Genomic DNA, 22426 nt, shown 5'->3' on the forward strand with positions numbered 1-22426 from the left:
GCTCTGTTTCATGGTTATGACTGAGCTCAGCCAGAAGCAAACATTCTGGGTTGGTGTTCCTTACCTTGTAAACTCTAAATCCAATCCAGCCATTGGATTTAGGGTTCAGCCAGGTAACCCAGGATAATCTCATCATGAGACCTTTAGCTTAATTGCATCTGCAAAGACCCAATTGCTAAACAAGGCCACATCCACAGCACTTGGACATATCTTTGGAGGAAAAGCAATTAACTCACAACAGTTGGCCCTCTGGCTGCCCAAACTTCATGTCCATCCCATCTGGAAAATACATTCACCCCATCCCAAAATACGCTGAAGTTTCAACCCACTACAGCATCAATTCTAGGTCCAAAATCTCATCTAAGTATCATTAGCTCAAAAGTCCCAAATCACATCATCTAAAGCATTTAAGTCAGATAAGGGAGAGATTCTAGGTATGGTCTCTCCTGAGGCAAAATTCTTCTCCATCGATGGACCTAGAACCTAGAGAACAAGCTATGTCCTTCCAAAATACAATGATGGGACAGCCATAGAAGAGACATTTGTGTTAACCAGGGTTCTCTAGGGAAATAGAACGGGCAGGAAATATCTGTAAATAGTATGAGATTTTATAAAATTGTCTCACACAACTGTGGGATGCACAAGTCCACATTCTGTAGGGTGGGTGGCAAACAAGGGACTCTGATAAAGGTCCTTGATGAGTTCCCCAGGAGATGCTGGCTGTCTGAAGTAAAACAGGAGTCCTTTCCCTCTGAATGCTGAAATCACTTCCCCTTTTAAGGTCTTCTACTGATTGGAGATGTCACTCATTGCTGACGGCAATCTCCTCAGTTGACTGTAGATGTAATCAGCCCTCTATGCAATCAACTCACTGATTATTAAGGTCCACGAAATGCCCTCGTATTACAATTAGCCCAGTGTTTGCCCATCCTTGTTAAATTTTGGTATTTTTGTTCACCAGGGATTTGGGGCACTAGTTTTGATTTTTAAAATAAAGACACTGCGTTAAAATATTGTTCATGTTGATTTCTGAGGCTTTTGGCACTCCCTTAAATTCTGTGCCCAAAGGGAATGCCTCACTTGCCTCACCCCACTCCTGGCCATGTTCTGAAACATTCTTTGATCAAATGTAATAGATTTTCTGGTTTCCTGAGTGACACTTCTCCCCCACACAAGAATGGTCAATGGATTTTCGTCACTCTTTTTTCTACTCTTGGATCAGTAGGCAAGGACCTAAGGAACAGGTCTAGGGTAGAGACAGAATATAAATGACCTTCCACTTGGAATGCTGAGGTGGTGAAGTGGCAGCAAATAACTCCATAGAAGTAGGTCTTCAAACAGCAAACATGATGGCCACTTAATGTAATCCAATTCAAACTGTTGCCAGACTCCTCTAGGTTCTTGGCTATGTTACATAAAAGAATTTAAGAACAAGCGGACTTGGCCCAGTGGATGGGGCAGCCGTCTACCACATGGGAGGTCTGCGGTTCAAACCCTGGGCCTCCTTGACCCATGTGGAGCTGGTCCATGCACAGTGCTGATGCGCACAAGGAGTGCCGTGCCACGCAGGGGTGTCCCCTGCATAGGGGAGCCCCATGCACAAGGAATGCGCCACATAAGGAGAGCCGCCCAGTGTGAAAGAAAGTGCAACCTGCCTAGGAATGGCGCCGCACACACGGAGAGCTGACACAGCAAGATGACGCAACAAAAAGAGACATAGATTCCCATGCCGCTGACAACAACAGAAGCGGACAACAGAAGAACATGCAGCAAATGGACACAGAGAACAGACAACTGGGGTGGGGGGTGGGGGGAAGGGGAGAGAAATAAATTTTAAAAATAATAATAAGAAGAAGAAGAATTTAAGAACATGCCAGTACAGTTAGGCTAGTGGTTTATGAAGGAAATTAGAGAGGGGAGAGGAGGGGAGTGGAGGGGAGGGGAAGGGGAGAGAAATGGAAGAAAATAACAGATTGCCGGTCCTCAGGTGCACCTGCAGGCTGATCCAGGCAGAGAGAGAGAGTTTTAGCCTGTGCACCTGCTTTTTAAACCACTAATTACTCCTCCCCTTGTCAATGTTTGGGGGAGGGGTCCTACTGTTTGCTGTTACTCCACCCGTCAATTCTCCCAGGGAGGGCCCAATGACAAGGCCCCTTGAAAATATTTGGTGCTTTTCCTTGATCCCGACAAAATCTTGTTCCAAATGGGAGGTTTTGGGGGGTTTTCCCAGGAGCCTTCTGGTGGGGTCATCCCCAACAGGTTCCTTGGCACGTGGTTCATGGCCATGTTTTTCTACCAGGTTTTAGATTCACCTTTTCATTCCCTAAACTAGCCTGCCTCAACTCCCCCTCAGAGGGTTTACACCCTTATTTTTAAGTGGGTGCCGAAGGACAGTGGTCATCCTTCTGTAATTGTTTCCTGCTGGTTAGGGTCAGTGGACCCTACCTGATAAGGTGAAAACCCTCCTGCTGCTCTATCACAACTGGGGGAAAACGAATCTGGCACCAGGAGTGGAGCGGGATGAAATCCCTGCATGGCTTACAAGGCATTGACTCTGGAAGAAATAAACTTAATTAGAATTTTGAAGATATATGGTTCCACTAAAAGGATAAAGAGGATAGAGGGAAGTGGGCCCAAAAAGGGCACCAGCTAAGACATACTGGACCATGAGATGAGAAAAGTCAGGTGCCTTCAGAGGCTGCATCCTCCCAAAGTTGATAGGACACAGCATTCTTCCTTGAGTTCTTTTATCCTATTGGTTAACTCTAAGGAGAGATTGTGATAGACCTGCTGGGTTTTGGTATTAATTGCCAACTCCAACTCTAGTTCCCATAGCAGTGCTTATGCGTGTTGTCTCTCCATGGGAGACTTGGTGTGCCCTTCACCCAGCCAGCATGCTGCAGCACTGTTAATCCTAGAAAAAAAGCTAGGAGTTAGGTGCCACTGTTTCACTGGCCTGGTGCATAGCACCCTGCAGCACTATACAATGAACCAGTCTTTGGGCAATGTCCATTGCACAGCTGGCCACTTTGTGCAACTGCTGCAGAAGTCTGAAACTGCAATGTACTCTCCATGTACTTCAGGAACATAAACAGAGATGTAGTACATAGCTTTATTGTTTTAGGGGTCAGCGACCAACCTAGCCAATAACTCAAATGGAGAGGCAACATGTAGCATACTGAAGACCTGGTTTGACTATATAAGAGAATTTGATGGTACTGAAATCTATCTCTTGATTTTTATGTACTTTCTAAACACTTCCAATGCAATGTATAACATAACAAATGAACTTAACTATTTTAGAATTTTGATTTTTACTTTTACAACTTTACCATGGTGATGTTAATTAACAGATATTTTATTTTAGCAGTACAGGAAAAACTACTTTCTCAATCACTTTATGAAAATTGAAGATTCTCAATGGAATCAAGATTATCTTTCTTTATTATTTTACTTTTTTTTTTTATTGCTAATTGATCTTATTTATTTAGTTAGTTAGTTATTATTGTCTTTTTTTTTTAAAGATAAATAGAGCACACAAAACATAAGAGGTACCCATATACCCCACTCCCCACCCCACCCACTCCTCCCACATTAACATCCCCTTTCATCAGTGAGGCACATTCATTGCATTTGGTGAATACACCCTGGAGCACTGCCACACTGCATGGACCATAGTTTACATTGTAGTTTATACTCTCCCCCAGTCCATCCAGTGGCTTATGGCAGGATATACAATCCAGGATATCTTTCCCTGCAATATCATTCAGGACAACTCCAAATCTCAAAAATACCCCATATCACACCTTTTCCTCCCCCTCCCTGCCCTCAGCAACTCCTGTGGCCACTGTCTCCATATCAATGATACAATTACTTCCATTGCTAGAGTCACAATAGTTCTAGAGTAGAATGCCAGCAAGTCCTCTCCAATCCATATTATATCCCTCCATCATCTGGACCCTAAGATGGCAATGTCCACTCCACCTCTAAATTGAGAGGGGACTTAGATCCCACATGGTTGATGGAAGAGATTCTCCTGCTTGCAGTTGTATGTACTCTCAGTTCTCTGATGTGGTAGCTGACCATTCTCACCTCCCTATCAGCTGACCTGGGTAAGTCCAATGAACTGGAGAGTAGGTGTTGCAATTCTGCTGAGGCTCAGGGCCCAGCTGGCACATGACAACCCAGAGATTCAAGTCTCCTGAGTATACACCAACCACAGGTTCAGTAGAAGTGACAGAAGAGGCATGTGTAGAGAGGTCACATCTGAGTCCAACTCCATCACACTCAGGAGCACTAATTCCAAAGTAGGACCCACTGGCAGGGCACTGAACTCCAGAGCCATCTGCCATGACTGTAGGACCTGGGTGTCTCCAGAGCCCTCAGGAGCACCAGTACCTGGGGTTGTATCTACCTTGACTGTCTCTGGGATCCTGCTGAGACATGTGTAAGCGCATTCCCTCTGATGACCTCCCAACTCATTTTGAAGTCTCTTAGCCATATAAACTCATTTGTTTTCACCATTTCCCCCTTTTATTCAAGGTCTTTTTCTAGTTGTATCACCAGCTGGTAATGGTCTTACCACTTTAATATGCAGACTGAGGTGGCCTCTGACAAGTTTCCTTATTATGAAGTTATTTTTTGTTATTAATGTCCATTTAGGGGAAGTGGACTTGGCGCAGTGGTTAGGGCATCTGTCTACCACATAGGAGGTCTGCGGTTCAAACCCCGGGCCTCCTTGACCCATGTGGAGCTGGCCCACGTACAGTGCTGATGTACACAAGGAGTGCCATGCCGCGCAGGGGTGTCCCCGCATAGGGAAGCCCCACACGCAAGGAGTGTGCCCTGTAAGGAGAGCCGCCCTGCGTGAAAAAAAGTCCAGCCTGCCCAGGAATGGCGCCACACACATGGAGAACTGACACAACAAGATGACGCAACAAAAAGAAACACAGATTCCCGTGCCACTGACAATAACAGAAGCGGACAAAGAAGAACACGCAGTGAATGGACACAGAGAGCAGACAACTGGGGTGGGGACAAGGGGAGAGAAATAAATAAATAAATCTTTTAAAAAAAGTCCATTTAGGTTTCTTGGTGGTAATGGCTTCATGGCATTAGCCACATAAATGCTCTAGTTTAGAAGATGCTTTTACAAACTCCTTATAATTAACCATAAGCACATAGACTGGTTACTGTACCTTAAAATAACCTTATTAAATTACAATTAGCAGGGAAGTGGATGTGGCTCAAGTGATAAGGCCTCTGCCTATCATATGGGAGAACTCAGGTTCAATCCCTGGGGCTTCCTGGTGAAAAAAACAGAGAAAGTGTGCCTGAGTGGTGAGCCAGTGCCTGCATGGTGAGCCAAGTGACCACACAGTGAGCCGAGTGCCTACATGGTAAGCCAAGTGCCCGCACGGCAAGCTGACTGTCCATCTGGCGAGCCAAGTGCCCATGTGAGTGCCCATGTGGTGAGCCAGTGTCCATGCAGCGAGCCAGTGTCCATGCAGTGAGCTGCGTCCACGCTAGTGCACACATGATAAGCCAAGTGCCTGTGTGGTGAGCCTAGTGCCTGCGTGGGTGCCCGTTCAGCAAGCCAGTGTCCACATGGCAAGCCAAGTGCCTGCACAACAATCTAAGTGTCTGTGTGATGAGCCAGTGCCCATACAAGTGAGTCATGCAGTAAGATGATGACGCAACAAAAGAGAGACGAAGGAGAGTCAAGGTGAAGTGCAACAGAGATCAGGAACTGAGGTGGCACAATTGACAGGGAACCTCTCTCCATATCAGAGGTCCCCAGGATCAAATCCTGGTGAATCCTAGAGGAGAAAGATGAGAAGACAAAAAGAGAAATAGATACAGAAGATCACACAGTTAATGGACACAGATAGCAAAAACAGTAGGGGAGGGGAGGGAGAGGGAAAAAAAAATTACACTTAGCAACCAATGAAATTTACCTTTATCTTAATCATGAACTTACAATTTTTATCATCTTAAATATTTAATACAAACAATGTTGATTTATTTTATTAGTATTCTATAAACCTAGGGAGATAACACCTAAGCTAAAATAAAATTTAAACTGAATAGTCTTAAAGGCATACTGACTGTTAGGTTCTGGAATAATTATAATTGTTTAATTTGTTTTAAAAGATGGTTCCATAGCTTTCAAGGTCTTTCTCTTTACTTATTGAAATTTAGTAATAGAATTATTAACCAACCTTATATAAGGTTGTTAAAAGGTTTAAATTGGGGAATTACAGGAAAAATTTTTAATTCCTCAGCCTAGAAGATAGAATTTTAATCGGTTGCACCTCATCCTTCCCAAATAGCTCTTGCAAAGAGAAGGCCTTGAGGGCTAGTTAGGTCGAAGAGCTCAGGAAAAAACTTTTCCTTTCCCAATAGCTTCCATATCTAGCATTTGTTAATTTGATATTACCATAGGTGCATGAAGATATACACTGAACAAATAGGCAAACACAAATAGAGTTAGACACAGAAACACACAACTCACTGTTACGTATCATTTTCATTCTCCTACAAAATAAGCTTAACTGTAAAATAACATTTAAAAGATCCCTTTGAAGGCTATTTCTAATTACTCTAATTTGTACTGTGACCATGCATTTTGCACAAGAATTTTGTTCTTTCGTTATTGGCTTATAACCAAAAAGTTCCCAATGCTTTAAAGTGTGATTTACAACATTTCCCTTTACTTCAGAGCTCTGATTACTTCCCATTTTGACTTTGGCAGACCTTGGATGAAAAGCACTGATTCCAGTGGACACTCACAGAGGTCACTAAAGCCTCAGGGAAATGGGTTTGTCTCGTGAACGGCTGCTTTTAGGAGACTCAGCGCTGGAGGTGGGAGTCCTCCCCATTCCCCAGTCCTTGGAGATAACAGGACTTGGCGGCTGCTGGCCTGGAAGAGTGGACGTCCAACCCCGAGGGTCGAGAATTCCACCAGGCAGCAGCTTAGTCCACACTGGAGCCACGGGAGAAAGCAGGATCACTCATACCAGTAGGACAGGAGACAGGGCTGTCTCAAGTTTGCCTTCCCCTGAGCCATGGGGGACAGAAGTCATGAAATAACCTTAAGCCAAGACAAGGGGTGGGGCTAGACCTGAAGTCACCACAAGCAAAAGCAAACTCAGTTTATAATTACCATCACAAAAGCATAAGCAAGGGTGTGGTTAGACCTGAAGCAACCATAAACAAAAGTAAATTAGTGGAAGTTTACCATTACAATAGCAGAAGTCTAGGCTAAATCTACCCAGCTAACCATTTCAGATATAATCCTGCTGTTTTATAAAATAAAGGCATCTATATAATGATCTTAACTTTCAGTTACAGTTTCTAGTAAGTTATTACTTTAAAGCAAATGGGCACTTTCATTAACTAAGCCACAAGAATTTTATTAGTAACAACTTTGCAAAGTTTTTCTGCTTTTTTTTCTAACAGTTGAAATAATTCCACTTGTGATTTATACATCAAATGCAATTACAGGTCAGTATTGATATTTAAAGACTCGTTTTTAGGTTACCTTTCACCATTATACAATTTGTAACAGGAAAACCCCAAATTTGATTTCCTAGGCACAAGCAGACTGACAAAGTTAAACACAGATTTGAAAGTTAAACACAAAGTTAAGCGCCAATTAAAACAGAAGAGAGAATATTATATCTTTAGCAGTTTCTAGGAACTTTTTAGACTTAACTAATGGCATATGAGAAGGTTCCTCATTTTCCAGGAGAGAGGTTCAGTAAACAAGCCAGATCTCGGCGCTCATTCACTCCCTTTATTAGGCACAACTGAGTTTAAAACTGAGAGGGCTGCCTCATCTCTTTAAGGAGACATAACCACGTGGTTTCAGGCCCTCGAATCTGCCTGTCCCCTCCTTTTCTCTTGCACAGGTTTTGTAGTGGAAGCAGAGAGGATTCAGTGATCGTGTACTGAAGGCTAGGATGCGGGAATTCTCTGAGAAGGAACATCTATTATGACTGGCCAGGCCCAGCAGACTCCTGTCCAAAAAGCAGAGCCCAGAGTAGGGCCTTTAGGTTGTCTTTACACAAGAGACACGTGGGGTGGGGCAGGAGAGGTTTAGGGGTCAAAAAGACTTTCTTTGTTAGTTTTTTAGGGTTTAGGGATTTGTTTCTAAGCTTGAATTAACATATTGCCCACTTTCCAGGTAAACTTGAATTAACAGAGCGCCCACTTTCTATCTGGATGTAAGTTTGAATACACACCCAGTCCACGTCCTTTTTGAATATTCAAAGCCTATAGGGTCTATATCACTTAATTGGCTGTCTAGAAAGTAGGCAAACTTGGATACAGAATTAGACAAGTTTGAATTCAGGCACGGACTACATTAGTTTAGCTGGAATTCAGGATCCCACACACAGCCCGTTCTCGGCCCTCCTGCGACGATGTAGACCCTCACTGGGCAAGGTTTCCCGATTCTTGACAAGACACCCCTGTGGGGAGTCTGCTGGAAGGCCAGGGACCATGCTCGTTATTCTAGAAGAAAATAGGAACTGTTATTAACCAAGCAACTACAACAATTGTATCAGTCAGCTGACCCAGTGTCCCAGAGCCTGAGACTGACTGAACTTTCACCCTCCAGGGCCACTCGTCAGGGGACATTTGGAGATGCTGCTCTGGTCCCCACCGTCCAGGAATCCCACGGGCCTTACCGCTGGGTGTTCCCAGGGCAGAAGTAGGTCTTGGGAGATGCCTGAACCTGGAATTCAGACCAAAGCACCAAGCTGGGTTTGTGGGAAACAGAAGCAGTTACCTCCCAACCAAAGCACCCAAGATACATAATTTTTCCTAGGAAAAGGGGCTGGCTTAAATGTCCCTTTTTTTTTTTTCACTTTCTCTTTTTTCCTCGTGCCTATCCTTACAGAGGTCTTAGGAAGCAGTGTCCTGTCATGGCCCTACCTGGGAGTTTCGCAGTTGAACCAGACATTAAGAGCCTATTAAGAGATGGGAAGCAGATGTGGCTCAACTGATAGAGCATCTGTCTACCATATGGAGAGTCCAGGGTTTGAACCCAGGGCCTCCTGACCTGTGTGGAGCTGGCCCACTTGCAGTGCTGATGCACACAAGGAGTACCATGCCACACAGGGGTGTCCCCCACGTAGGGGCGCCCATGCACAAGGAGTGCGCCCCGTAAGGAGAGCCGCCCTGCACACACGGAGAGTTGATGCAAGAAGATGACATAATAAAAAGAAGCAATACTGTTTCCCAGTGCTGCGTGACAAGAATGCAAGCGGACACAGAAGAACACACAGCAAATGGACACAGAGAGCAGACAATGGGGGAGATGGGGAGAGAAATAAAGAAAATAAATCTTTAAAAACTAAAACAAAATTTAAAAAAAATTTTTTAATTAAAAAAAAGAATTTAGAGATTAGAGATCAAGCTCCTGTATTTTTTAATGTAACATTTTGTGTCATTTCTGTATCTTTTAGAAACATATTTTTAAAAGGAAAAAAAAAACAATATAAAAAAGAGATTAGAGATCAACTGTCTCAGTCCCCAGCCTTGGGGCCCTGAAGGAATAACTGCCCCTGCCATGCGTGGGACCAAAAACTTCACCAGCAAATGCCTTTTCAGTTTCTAAGACATTCTAAAACATTCTAAAAACTTGAAATGAGTAATTCGGTAGTAGGGAGATTAAACGTGGAGTTGAGGTGAGTTGTGGGTGTAGCTCCCTGGTCCGTGGCCCCCACGGCACCCGCCTTGGCCCTGCCCTCTGGCGACCCCCCACCCCTCCCAGACCAGCCTGAGGGGCGACGGTGGAGAAGGTGGGGGCCGCCAGCTCCGGGAGCAGGGCCGGCAGCTGTTAAAAAACCCAGGGCTGCAGTAGAGACACCCCCCCCTCCAGGCCAGAAGAGGCAGTAGACACCCCCCCTCCAGGCCAGAAGAGGCGGCTCTGCTGTGCCCCGAGCTCGGCCCAGGACCCCCCGTCTCGGCAGGGTGCTGCTTTGCACCTGTGCGGTGAGCCCCTGCCCTCCCAGCCGGGTTTGGGGCCAACAAGCCTGGGCACCCGGCGTGGGCGCAGAGGGGTCCCGTGCCCCAGCCCCCTCCTTCGGCCCAGGATCATGTCCTGTGGGGGCTCATAGGGGATCCCATTTAAAATAGATATAACTCAAGGAGGGTGCTAAACAGGCTGTAATTCGTAGTTAGACTCAACAGTCCTCGCGGGGACGAAGGCAGCTGACCGACTTGTCCTGGCCGGCTCGCCAATGTCTGCTGCCAGATTCCTCTAGGTTCTCGGCTATGTTAGATCAAAGAATTTAAGAACATGCCAGCTCAGTTAGGCCGGTGGTTTATTAAGGAGAGGGGAGCGAGGGGAGGGGAGAAGTGGGAGAAAATAACAGATTACAGGCCCCCGGTGTACCTGAAGCCAGGTCCAGGCAGAGAGAGAGTTTTAGCCCCTGCGGTTGCTTTTTAAACCACTGATTACTCCTTGTGAAAGTTTGAGGAGGGGTCCCAGCTGCTTGCTGTTTTGGTTGGCTACCCCACCCATCATTCCCCCCTGGGGGGGCGGTAATGATAAGACCCCTTGAGACTCTCCAGGGCTTTTCCTTGATCCCCCGTGAAATCTTGTTCCAAATGGGGGTTTCTCGAGGGGTACTTCCAGGGGCCTTCTGGTGGGGTCTTTCCTTTCGGGGTTCCCCAGCCGCATGTTTCACAGCCATGTTTTTCTGCCAGGTTTTAGATTCATTTCCCTCTTCCCCATACTAGCCTGCCTCAAAAGCAGCTCAGGCAAAAAGGAGGCTGGGAAAGACACGGGGTTCCCAAAGGACTGAAGCAAGGGCTCGGGGCAGGAGAGGCCTTGGACCTCCAGCCTCTCCCTGCGCCTTCGTCCCTCACCTCTCTGCTTGGCTCGACTCTGAGGACAGTTCTCCTAGGATGCAGGGCCAGGCTCTTATTCTCCCAGCTCAGCAATTCGGACAAAAAGAGAATTGCTTTCTTCCACTGTCCACAGGCCATTGCCAAGGAAGGAGACCATTTGGGTTTGCTTGGGCCATTGCATGACGCCGTTGTAGAGGGATGTGACCCCACGATCAGCTGATGGCCACCTGGCACCCCTGCAGCAGGGGTGAGGTCGCGTGAGGACAGACCCTCCCTGAAATGGGAAAGGAGGTTCTCCCAAAGAAGGGGGCAGAGGGAAGATAGTAAAACACAGTCCAAACTGAATAGAACTCGTTGAGCAAACCTTCCCTCTACACTGAGTTAAGAAAGTTCATGTTTTGATATCTAGGCAACATTATGATATGAAACGCACATAGTTTATAAGGCCCTTGTTCAGTCAATTGTGCGTAAATTTATAGCTATTCACTTCTAGCATAAATGTTGTACATATGTGTTAAGTGGCAAAAGGAAATGTCGTTTCGAGGTGGAAGTCACATTTCAAATTTCATAATTGTTTCTTACTCATAGAATGGCAGTTTTAGGTCCTGAGCTTGTAAACTCGTGTTAATTTTATTATAAATTAAAAAGAAAAGAAAATGGTAGACTGAAAAAGCACTGGTCTTGGAGTCAGGGGCCTAGCTGGAGGTCTTGGGAAGTGCCCTCTTCTTTCTAGGACTGATTTTTTTTTTCATGTATGAAATTAGGCTTTTACTGATCTGAAAAGATCTCTAAGACATGATTAAGTTAAAAAAAAAAAAGCGCTAAATGCAGAACAGAGTGTGTGTAACAGATTCTTTTTGTGTGAACAAAAAGGGTGGGGAGGGGAGGGGATGTGGCTCAAGAGGATGAGCGTTAAAAAAAAAAAAAAAAAGAGGATGCGCGCCTGCCTCCCACGTGGGAGGTCCCCAGTTTGGTTCCCGGTGCCTCCTAAAAACAAGAAAACAAACAACAAGCAAACAAACCAAAAAACCAACTCAGAGGAGCTGACGTGGCTCAGTGGTTGAGTGCTGGCCTCCCACATACGAGGTCCCAGGTTCAACACCCAGGACTGGTTCCTAAAAAATCATAATAGTAATAGATGGGGATGAGAATTTCGTATTGACTTGCTTGTTTACACATTTAAAAAGCTCTGGAAGGAGGCACAGGAAATTAAAAATAAAGGTTGCATGTGGGGCACATGGGAACTGAGCAGCTGGAGGACAAGGGCAGACATGACACTTGTCACTGTGCCCTTTATCCTTTAGGAGAATTTCTAATTTTATATGAAAGGTCTCAGAAATTCCCAGCTGTTACAGAAAGCAGAAACGTGCCATTCAAGGTTACATACCGGCCTCATGACAGCCTCAGAACAGTAGCTCTTTCTGACAGGGTGACCTTGAGATGTCCTTGGCCGATGACTTGTTTTCTGCCTGATCTCTCCTGGAGCCCAGCAGGGGCCCCCCAGCCCACACGGCGGGTGTGTCCCCTGGAAGCAGCCGGCTCCCCGAGCTTAGGACCTGGGGTCTCCGAGTGAGCTCAGCCGTGCGCGGCCGGCCTGGGGGTAATTCCACCTTCCCGCTGGGCTTTTCTGGGTCATTCTCGCAGTTGAGAGTCCAGCACCAGCAAGTTCCAAGACCTGCTTGCCAAGGTCCTCTCTGGTGAACAGGGAGCGTCAAGGGCACCCTCTCCCAGTCTTTGGCTGAAACACTGACCACTGCTGGGCGGCCTGCCTGGCGCCGAGAGGGAGAGGGGAGAACCGGGAGGAGGGAGACTTGTCACTGTCACCCCAAAGCCGCTGGCCCCGCAGCGCCCCTCTCACCTGGGGCACGTGCGTTCCCTCCGCAGGTCATCCCGCCCGCTCCCTTTTCAGCTCCGGTTTGAATCCGGCTCTGGGGTTTACTGGCCATGTCACCTCAGGAAGGTTTTTGACTGTGAGTCTTAGTTTCCCCATGTGCAAATAGGGACAATAATAGCCGGCTCGTGGGGTCAGATTACTGTGTGCACACATTAAGATAATACAATGACAACGGGCGATAATAAGTTACGGTAGAACTCCAGAAGCCGAGCCGGGCCGCTGCCCCAAAGGTGTCTCTGTCAAGGAGCTGCGGACCTGGCCCCTGGCTTTCTGGGAAATAAAAGGTTCGTCACATTATGTCTTCCACTGGGAAGAAGAGTTGGCAGCTTTTTGCAAAGATTTAAAAAAAAATAATGGAAAGTCTCTTCCCACAGGCCCAAAGACAAGGCCACACCCAGGATTTCCTTGGGATCCCTTCAGCTGCCGGGCCCGCGTCCAACGCTTCGGTAGGAGAACTGCAGGAATCTTCTCGGAAGTTTCTAGTGGGGTGTGAGTTCCTAGCTCAGCCTGGTGTCGATGCCCCCCCCACCTTGTGGCACCCAGAAAAAACAGGCATGTGTACCCCATGCTGCCCGCTCCAGAAGGCTGCTGCGTCCGAGGTGACGAGCGCACTCTGGTGGTCTCCACACACTCGTGTGGCCTTCACAGCGCCCAGGTGAGGAGCCACACACGGACATTGCTCTCCAGGAGACTCGTTTCTCAACACGGCTGCTGCCACGTCCTTGCTGCAAGGACAGATGGCATCAGCAGATGCCGTCGGAATAGCCCGGGAGACACGGAATGTGCGAGGATTCCTGGGGGGAGGCCAGCAGCAGGAGGACTTGAAGATGACTTGGAGATAGGGCTGGCTTCCAGGCTGGGTGCTCAGAGAACAATGCCACCCTGTGCCTTTGATCCCACACACTGAGAGATGCCCTGCCTACCTTTTTTTCCCCTCTCAGATGGCTCTCTTGTCTGTACGCTTGTTGTTGTGGGGGGTTTTTTGCTCGTTGTCTCCTCATTGTTTTGCTCTTTGTCTGTTGGTTTCTTCTTTTAGGAGGCACTGAGATCCAAACCCAGGACTTCCCATGTGGACAGCAGGTGCCCAACTGCTTGAGCCACCTCAGCTCCCTGCTCATTTGTTTTTCTCGCTGTCTGCTCGTTGTTTGCTCATCGTCTGCTCATTTGTGCACATTGTCTGCTCATTGTTTTTGCTTGATATCTGCTCGTTGTCTGCTCATTATTTGTTTGTCTTCTTTAGGAGGCAAGAAGAACCAAACCCGGGACCTCCCATGTGGAAGGCAGGCACGCACCTGCGTGAGACACATCTGCTCCCCCTGCCCACTTTGACCATGTCCCACCCCCAGGTTGTCAGGTTGTGACCCTCTTCTTCCTCCCCCTCCGCTCCTCTCCCTCCCCTTCGAGGCTAGAATCGTGATCACTCGGACCCCTCGCTTGTTCCTTCCCTGAGGCCCAGGGGAAGGGTCTCTGTGGGTGCAGCCTGCCCCAGGTGGCGTTCCTCTCAGTAACTCAGAGTGTGAGCCTAGTGTTGGCCTAGGCAGCCCCTTCGTTTCTAAATTTTGTCCCCACACATACCAGGGCCTGCTGTTCCCTACGGGAGTGAATGCCTGAAACGTCACATTTGTCCTGCTCATAAGCAAATTTGTAGGCACAGTAATAAAAATAAAAATAAAATTTTTTTTTTTAAATTTTAAAAAGGCAGCCAAAGGGTTCAGGGCTGCTTTCTTACCTCTCGCCAGAGGCATTTCATACCTGCTTATGCAGGTCGCTGGGAGCTGAGTCATATCATTTCACCTGCACTCATCATGTCAGAGCTGGTGCCACCCATTCCGACCCAGCTATGTGCTCCAGCCAGCGGGGCCTCTCTTGCTCCTTCCCGGAGTTTCTTCACTGCGATTATGTCATAAATCGTTCCCATGATCTCTAGTCCCCCCAGTCGGATGCGCTTTCCAAAGGGCATTCGACAGCTTCTTGTCACGCTTGGTGGGACACCCGGCTGGAGGCCTTGCCACTCGTCTCTCTTCTCGCTCTGCCACGCAGAGATGGGCAAGGCGGTTTTGACACCACGTAGGATTCCTGAGGCCAGACCCTGCCAGAGCTCGCAGGTCCCGGCACTGCACCTCTGCGCCCTGCCTCTGTCCCGGGCCAGGGAAGCTCCCCGCCGGGTGCCGGCCCCGCATTCCTGCCCGCGTGTCTGGTTTCTGCAAGCACAGGGCCCCTGCAAGCGTTCCTGCCGGAGAGAAAAAATGACCGTGGGGCCAAGATTTGACGCCACAGTGGGGATGGTTTAGCAAAAGATCACAGAGCGCCCTGGGCTCGCTGCTTCTGATAACCACCGGCAGGGCCTGGGGGGGTGAGAAGATGAGGACGAAGCAGCCAGAGGGCCTGTGGAATGAAGGATGAGCGCACCTGCCCGCCTCCCAGAGGGAATGGCATTCGCCCCGTCAGCAGGGGAGCGGCTGCCAGCTTCCCAGGCCGCTGCGGAATTGACTCTGGCGAGAAGAGGGGATGCTATCAGCTCACGAGGTCTGAGTCTCGAGACAGGACAGAGCTGGCCCATCAGATAAGTGGGGCTTGGGCTTGGGAACTGCTTGTCTGGCACGATGACAACTACAGCAGAGAGGACAATCTGGCCTCCAGGCCTGTAACCCTGGTGAGAAAGATGACAAACTTTCAGACGCCCAAGCTCGAGCTGCCTTCATTTGTTTTCAGATGTGCCGGCGGCGAAGGTGTCCTAACATCTTGGTTCTTTATCTTTTGGGGTTGAGGAAGACCTGATAAAAGCCAGTACCTGCTCACCTCAAAAATGGAGCCATCGGTGCGAAGCTGGCTGTTTGGACTTTAAAGCCCTCTGAGGCCTGTTGGTGCACAGACCAGCCGCTGGGGTGGGGAGGGAGCAGGCTGCAACTTGAGGAGCTGGTGAAAGGCCTGTGAGTGCCTGGAGGAAGGGAGGTGGACATGGGGAGAGGTGCTTAGCTAAGATCCACCCCGAGGTACAAGGGAAGACGGGGAGCTCCATCTCTCAGAGATAGTGGCGTAAAGGAATGAGGCTAGGTTCCTGAATGGTGGGGTTATGTGTTGGCCAAGCATTTTGAGGTGGCCCTGAATCCAGCAGGAGACCAACATTGGTAAAAGACTTTGCGTATAACATGGAAACATCTCCTTACTGCCTTGTCTCTTTGCGTCTTTGTAAATAATCTTAAAACATCATGGTAAGGAAAGCAGATATAGCTCAAGTGGCTGAGCACCTGCTTCCCATGTACAAAGTCCTGGGTTAGATCCCCCGGTTGATCCCCGTACCTCCTAAAAAAATAAAAAACTCATTGTGGAGCAGGCGTAGCTCAGTGGTTGGGCACCTGCTTCCCATGTACGAGGTCCTGGGTTCAACCCTCAGGACCTCCTAAAAACGAAAACCAAAATGCACGTCGTGATGCACTCTGTGTGTGCTCTCTGGGCTGCTGGACACTGTCACACTTGTGAAGAAGAGACTCTCAGGTCACCCCACTGGTGATCCTGCCTGTGTAACTCCCTCCCCGTGGGGGTGAGTGGAAACTTCTTTCCATTAATAACTAACAGAATGTGGCAAAGGAGGAGAATGTCACTCCCTTGAGTAGGGTCATGAGCTGAAAGACCCCATCTTGCTGGCAGACTCGAGAACTTGTCCCATTGGCTTGATAAAGTAAGTGTCAGATCGGCAAAGCGTATGTGGCAAGGAACCGCGGGAGCCCCGGGGGCAAAGCGCGGCTTTGAGGAACCGAAGGTGGCCTCGAGACGCCGGGGCACAGGTGGCCTACCTGCCGCCGTTGCTGCTGCCACCACGTCTCCAGCGACCCCGGAGAAGTCCCAGCACATTTTGCGACTCCTCAGCACCCACGCTGACGAACGGTGGAAAGTAGCCTTTGCCGTCACTGCCACAGGGCGTGGGGCAAAGGTGTGCACATGTGCTGTTGGGGAGTTGGGGACAGCAGACACAGACCTTCCCAAGAGAGTGGGAGGGTGCCTGAGGATGAGGAGGATGGTGCGATCCCCACTGCGCAGAGGCCACGCCAGTGCAAGATCCCTGCCTGGTTCCTGAACAGACGGAAGGACGTCAAGGATGGAAATACAGCCAGGTCCTGGCCTACGGTCTGGAAGACCTGGAGTGACTGAAGGAGACTCGGGCCCACAGAGGGCTACGCCACGTCTGGGGCCTCTGGGTCTGAGACCAGCACGCTGAGACCCCTGGCCACATCGTCACGCCATGGGTGTGTCCATGAAGAAATAAGTCTTGTCTATTAATGACTAGTTCACACACACATGCAAAAGATGCAGGGGGCCCGTAGGCTCACAAGCACCAGAAAAAATTCTGCCAGCCACCTACCTAAGTAAGCTCAAAAGGAGATCCTCCCAGTGGAGCCTCTGGGTGAGCCCAGCCTGGTGGGTTCACTTCAGCTCCATTGCAGCTTTCTGAGACCCTAAGCAGGGGACTGAAGCATCCCTGACCCACAGAAACTAGGAGACATATAGATGTTGATTGAAGCCACTAAGCGTGTGCTAATTTGTTATGCAGCAATAGCTAACTAACACAGCCATGAACAAGGAAAGTAGAGGGATGGATTTCTGTACCTGTGAGTGGTAGTGAGGAGGATCTATATTGGTAGACAAAAGCAGAGTGTTTCCAGGATATCCAAAAATGGTCTCCCCACTGTGTCTCAGGAGTGACTGTGTTTGCTTTGGGTTTAGCATTTGTACAGTCCTGAGCATTATTCTGGAAGAAGAACTTTTATTCTGCGAAGTAGTTCTCTATATAAATCTTATCCCCAGGAACCATTACTGTCCATAACCATCTAGACTTCTGGAAACTCAGAATTCCTTCATCCTCAGAAGAGCCCAAGATGGAGACAAGGGATTATGCAGGTTGCAAAACACATCCAGGTACTTCAATGTTGGAAATGTCACAGTCTACACTGGGCTGATTTGGAGAGCTTTACTATAACTGAATGGCCACCAAAACTTACTCTGATTTTGCAGGTTTGTACTTAACTTTTGATTTATCTTTTATTAATCATCACATACTGCTACCATTCACTACCATTTTTATATTTTTACTCTTTTATTCAACTAGCATTTATTGGGTGCCAACTCTGATGCCAGGGACCCTGGGAGTTTCAGATCATGAAGATGATAAATTAGATCACTTAGGTCACAAATGATAAGAACAAGGGCAGAAGCCAGTCTTTTTTTTTTTTTAATTTTTTTTTTAAAGATACTTTAAAGAAAAAATAAAATAAAGGTACTTAGATTACATAAATGTTACATAAAAAATATAGGGGATGCCCATATACCCTGGTCCCCACATCTCTCACACTTTCCCACATTAACAACATCCATCATTAATGTGGTACTTTCATTGCAATTGATGAACACATTTTGGAGTATTGCCACTGATAAGCATGGATTAAAGTTTACATTGCAGATTACACTTTCTCCCACCCAATTCTGTAGATGATGGCAAGATTTATAATGGCCTGTATCTGTCATTGCGATGTCATTCAGGACAATTCCCAAGTCCCAAAAATGCTCCCATATTACACCTGTTTTTCCCTCCCGCTGCCCTCAGAACCTCCAGTGGGCACTGCCTCCACATCAATTATATCCTTTTTCCATTGCTAGAATCACAATGAGTCTATCATAGAATACCAGTAAGTCTACTTTAGCCCATAGTTTGTTCCCCAATCTGGGATAGTGATGTCCAGTTCACCTCTAATTGAGAGGGGTCTTCAAATCCCATTGGGCCAATGAATGGGACTCTCTTGCTTGCAATTGTAGATGCTCTCAGTTCCTTGGTATGGTGGTTGTCCATCCTCACCTCCTTGCTAGTTGTCCTGGGTGAGTCCAGTGAACTGGAGAGTAGGTGTTACAACTCCATTGAGATTCAGGGCCCAGCTGGCACATGGATAGCCCAAAGATTTAAATCTCTTGGACACCTACCAACTCTAGTATTAATTATAGGTTCAAAGAGAAGGAAAGAAGAGCCATGTGTAAGGAAACCATAGCTGAGTCCAACTCTGTCACACTGGGGAGCATAAATTCCAAAGTAGGGTCCATTTGCAAGACACCTAAGTCCTGAGCTCTCTGACCTCCCTATAGTGTCTGATGTCGCCAGAGCCCTCAGGAGCCCTGCTATTTGGGGTAGTGTCTACTTTGGCATTCAGTGAGATCCTGAGAAGCCAATCTACTGACTGCAGAACTCTTTTGTCCATAACTTGATGTTGCAGGAATATTTTTACCTTTAATCTCTCAAAGAATATTCCTTCTTTTTCCTATTCAATTTAATCCAATATACAAACTTTAAACACCTACTATCACAGTCTCAGAGACAAATGCTGGGTGGGATGGACCACATATGGAACCTCTTAAGTCTGAATATTATAGCTTTTGAGAGGCTCTGGAGATGACAAGTGGGGTCTCATGGCCCTAACATGCCCCATCTTGCCTATAGGGCTGCATGTGTAGATGGGAGACTCCATTTTTGAAAGCCACCAGGTTCTGTGGATCAAATCTTCCATGACTCATTCTTGCAAGCAAAGACCACATGATTGGTTTGGTTTATACAAGAGCTATCCAGGGGAGTGGATGTGGCACAAGTGGTTGAGCACCCGCTTCCCATGTACAAGGTCCGAGGGTCATTCCTTGGTACCTCAAAAAAAAAAGCCATCCAAGGAGACCTAGGACTCTGTGACAGGCACTTAGGACATATTTCCTAACTCCTGGTAGAACAGATATTCCTCCACCATGCCTATCCCACCCAAGCCCAGCTTTGAGTGGCAGGGCACCTGGAAGTCTGTTCATGTTAAGCACATAAGATCTACAGAGGGAAGATCTGCTCCCTGATTTTCCTTCTGTTACTAGATGGCACTGGTTTCTGGGCTTCTAGATTTTTGGCTTATATCACATAAAAGAATTTAAGGACATACCATGGGAAGCGGACTTGGCCCAGTGGTTAGGGCGTCCGTCTACCACATGGGAGGTCCGTGGTTCAAACCCCAGGCCTCCTTGACCCCTGTGGAGCTGGCCCATGCGCAGTGCTGATGCGTGCAAGGAGTGCCATGCCACACAGGGGTGTCCCCCGCGTAGGGGAGCCCCACGCGCAAGGAGTGCGCCCCATAAGGAGAGCCGCCCATCGCGAAAGAAAGTGCAGCCTGCCCAGGAATTGCACTGCCCACACGGAGAGCTGACTCAGCAAGATGACACACAAAAAGAAACACAGATTACCATGACACTGACAACAACAGAAGCAGACAAAGAAGATGCAGCAAATAGACACAGAGAACAGACAACCAGGGTGGGGGGGGAGGGGAGAGAAATAAATAAATCTTCAAAAAAAAAAAAAAAAGAAGGTCATACCGTAAGGTAGGCAAGGGAGTAAAGAGTTTTCGAAGAAACAAGAAAATGAGAAAAGTACACAGTCCAAGGCATGGACAGCAGGCTTACTGCAGGGTGACTTGTATGGGTGGGACCCCAGGTCAGGCCTTTTTAAAGTCTGTTTGCTGTTCTGATTGGTTGCCCCACCTGTCATTTCTCAGGGGGCCAATAGTAAGGCTTTTTGAGGATATCCAGGGCTTTCCCTCTCCTTCCAAATGAGATTCTTCTGGCCAGGATCTCGCAGTCTTTCCATCAGCCTTCTTCTCAGGAAGTTTCCAGGTGGGGTCTGTCAGCCATGTTGTTTGTCAGCCTAGTTGTCTGCCAACCATGTTGTCTGTCAGCCATGTCATCTGTCAGCCATGTTGTCTGTCAACCATGCTGTCTATCAGCATGTTGTCTGTCAGCCATGTTGTCTGCTGGCCATGTTGTCTATTGATCATGTTATCCCTCAGCCTAGTTGTCTGCCAACCATGTTGTCTGTCAGCCATGTTGTCTGTCGGCCATGTTGTCTGTCGGCCATACTGTCTATCGGCCATGTTGTCTATCGGCCATGTTGTCTGCCAGCCATGTTTTCTGCTGGCCATGGTGTCTGTTGGCCATGTTATCTGTCGGCCTAATTGTCTGCCAACCATGTTGTCTGTTGGCCATGTTGTCAGCCGGCCATGTTGTCTGTCAGCCATGTTGTCTGTCAGCCTCGTTGTCTGCTGACCATGTTATCTGTCAGCCCAGTTGTCGGCTGGCCATGTTGTCTGTCAGCCAAGCTATCTGTCAGCTGTGTTGCCTGTCAGTCTAGTTGTCTGCCTACCATGTTATCTGTCAGCCCAGTAGTCATCTGCCGGCCATGTTGTCTGTCAGCCATGCTGTCTGTCAGCTATGTCACCTGTCAGCCTAGTTTTCTGCCAGTCATGTTATCTGTCAACCATGTGGTCTGCCGGCCATGTTGTCTGTCAGCCATGTGGTCTGTCGGCCATGTGGTCTGCTGCCCATGTTGTCTGTTAGCCATATGGTCTAACAGCCATGTTGTCTGTCAGCCATGTTGTCTGTCAGCCATACTATCCACCATGTTATCTGTCAGCCATGTGGTCTGCTGGCCATGTTATCTGTCAGTCATGTGGTCTGTCAGCCATGTGGTCTGTCAGCCATGTTATCAACCATGCTATCAGCCATGTTGTCTGTCAGCCACGTGGTCTGCTGGCCATGTTATCAGTCAGCCATGGAGTCGGCTGGCCATGTGGTCTGCTGGCCATGTTGTCTGCCAGGCCAGCCGCCTTCCCCCTTTCACTATACTAACCTGCCTCAACTCTTCTTTCCCACAAATCCAAGACTTCTTCCTACCATCTCTTGAGGTTCCTGTCCTCCTGTCTGACTTCCAGGTGTTACCTATTTTGTCTAGGTTCTTGACTGAGCTGCAGAAATGAATTTCAAGAGCACGACGGGTGAGTTAGGCCAGTAATTTATTCAGGTAGAGAGGATGAGAAATGGAAGAAAGTAACAGATCAGGAGTCTTAGGTAGAAAGGAAGGGGTTGAAAAGTGATAAAGCAGGCTGACTTACAGGCTACAATTCCCCATTATAGATTACAAAGCCCCAGCTTTACTTGCATGGCCACATGGCAGAGGAAACACGACGAGCGCAGTACACAGAGGGCAGGAACAGGGGTCCACAGGAAAGAGCACGGAGAGCGAGCTCGGGGCTGGCACCGCTTTTTGAACTGTTAACCATCCCACCCCTCTGCTAACGGCAAGGGAGGACTTCTGGCTGTTCACCATTTTGATTGATTATCACGCCCATCAGTCTCCCATGAGGGCCCACAGATCAAGTCCTTGGGAATATCTGGGGCTTCTCCTGGCTTCCAGAAGAAGTCTTTGTTCTGAACTGCAGAACCTTGGGGAGGGTCTCTTGGCAGCCATCTTGGGGGTTATTGATGTCCACGTGGACACCTTGCCGGCCTCCAGATCCATTTACTATTCCCTGTCTTACCAGCCGGCTTCACAGGTCCTTATGTCTCCTGGGACTGATCCCAACCAAGTTGAGATAATGCCACTCGGCAGCTCTCTCCTTTTTCTTTCCACATTTTCTTTCCACTTTGCTGGCATGGATGACGGCCTCCTCCTGGCTCTTGCTGGAGCCTCTCCCTCTCCAGGGCCATGCCACATTCTGGGCACTGGCCTGCTGGGCTTTGCCTGCTCTCTCTCCCTCTCTCCTTTTCTTGAATGTTCTCTTCCCTTTGCAGCACTGGCTGCTAGCCCTTTGGTACCTCCCTGCT

General features: G+C 48.1%; 1 long non-coding RNA gene across 1 annotated transcript in view; it reads right to left on the minus strand.

Moving 5' to 3' along the window:
• Window positions 1-7778: 7778 nt before the first annotated feature.
• LOC139437580 (uncharacterized) overlaps window positions 7779-22426 on the minus strand; it is a 48959-nt gene continuing 34311 nt past the window's right edge. The window contains exon 2 of the long non-coding RNA XR_011647417.1: window positions 7779-8517. This is a non-coding gene — a long non-coding RNA (uncharacterized lncRNA). The remainder of the gene's footprint in view (window positions 8518-22426) is intronic.

This window comes from Dasypus novemcinctus, chromosome 25 (genome assembly GCF_030445035.2).
Source record: "Dasypus novemcinctus isolate mDasNov1 chromosome 25, mDasNov1.1.hap2, whole genome shotgun sequence".
Lineage (NCBI taxonomy): Eukaryota > Metazoa > Chordata > Mammalia > Cingulata > Dasypodidae > Dasypus > Dasypus novemcinctus.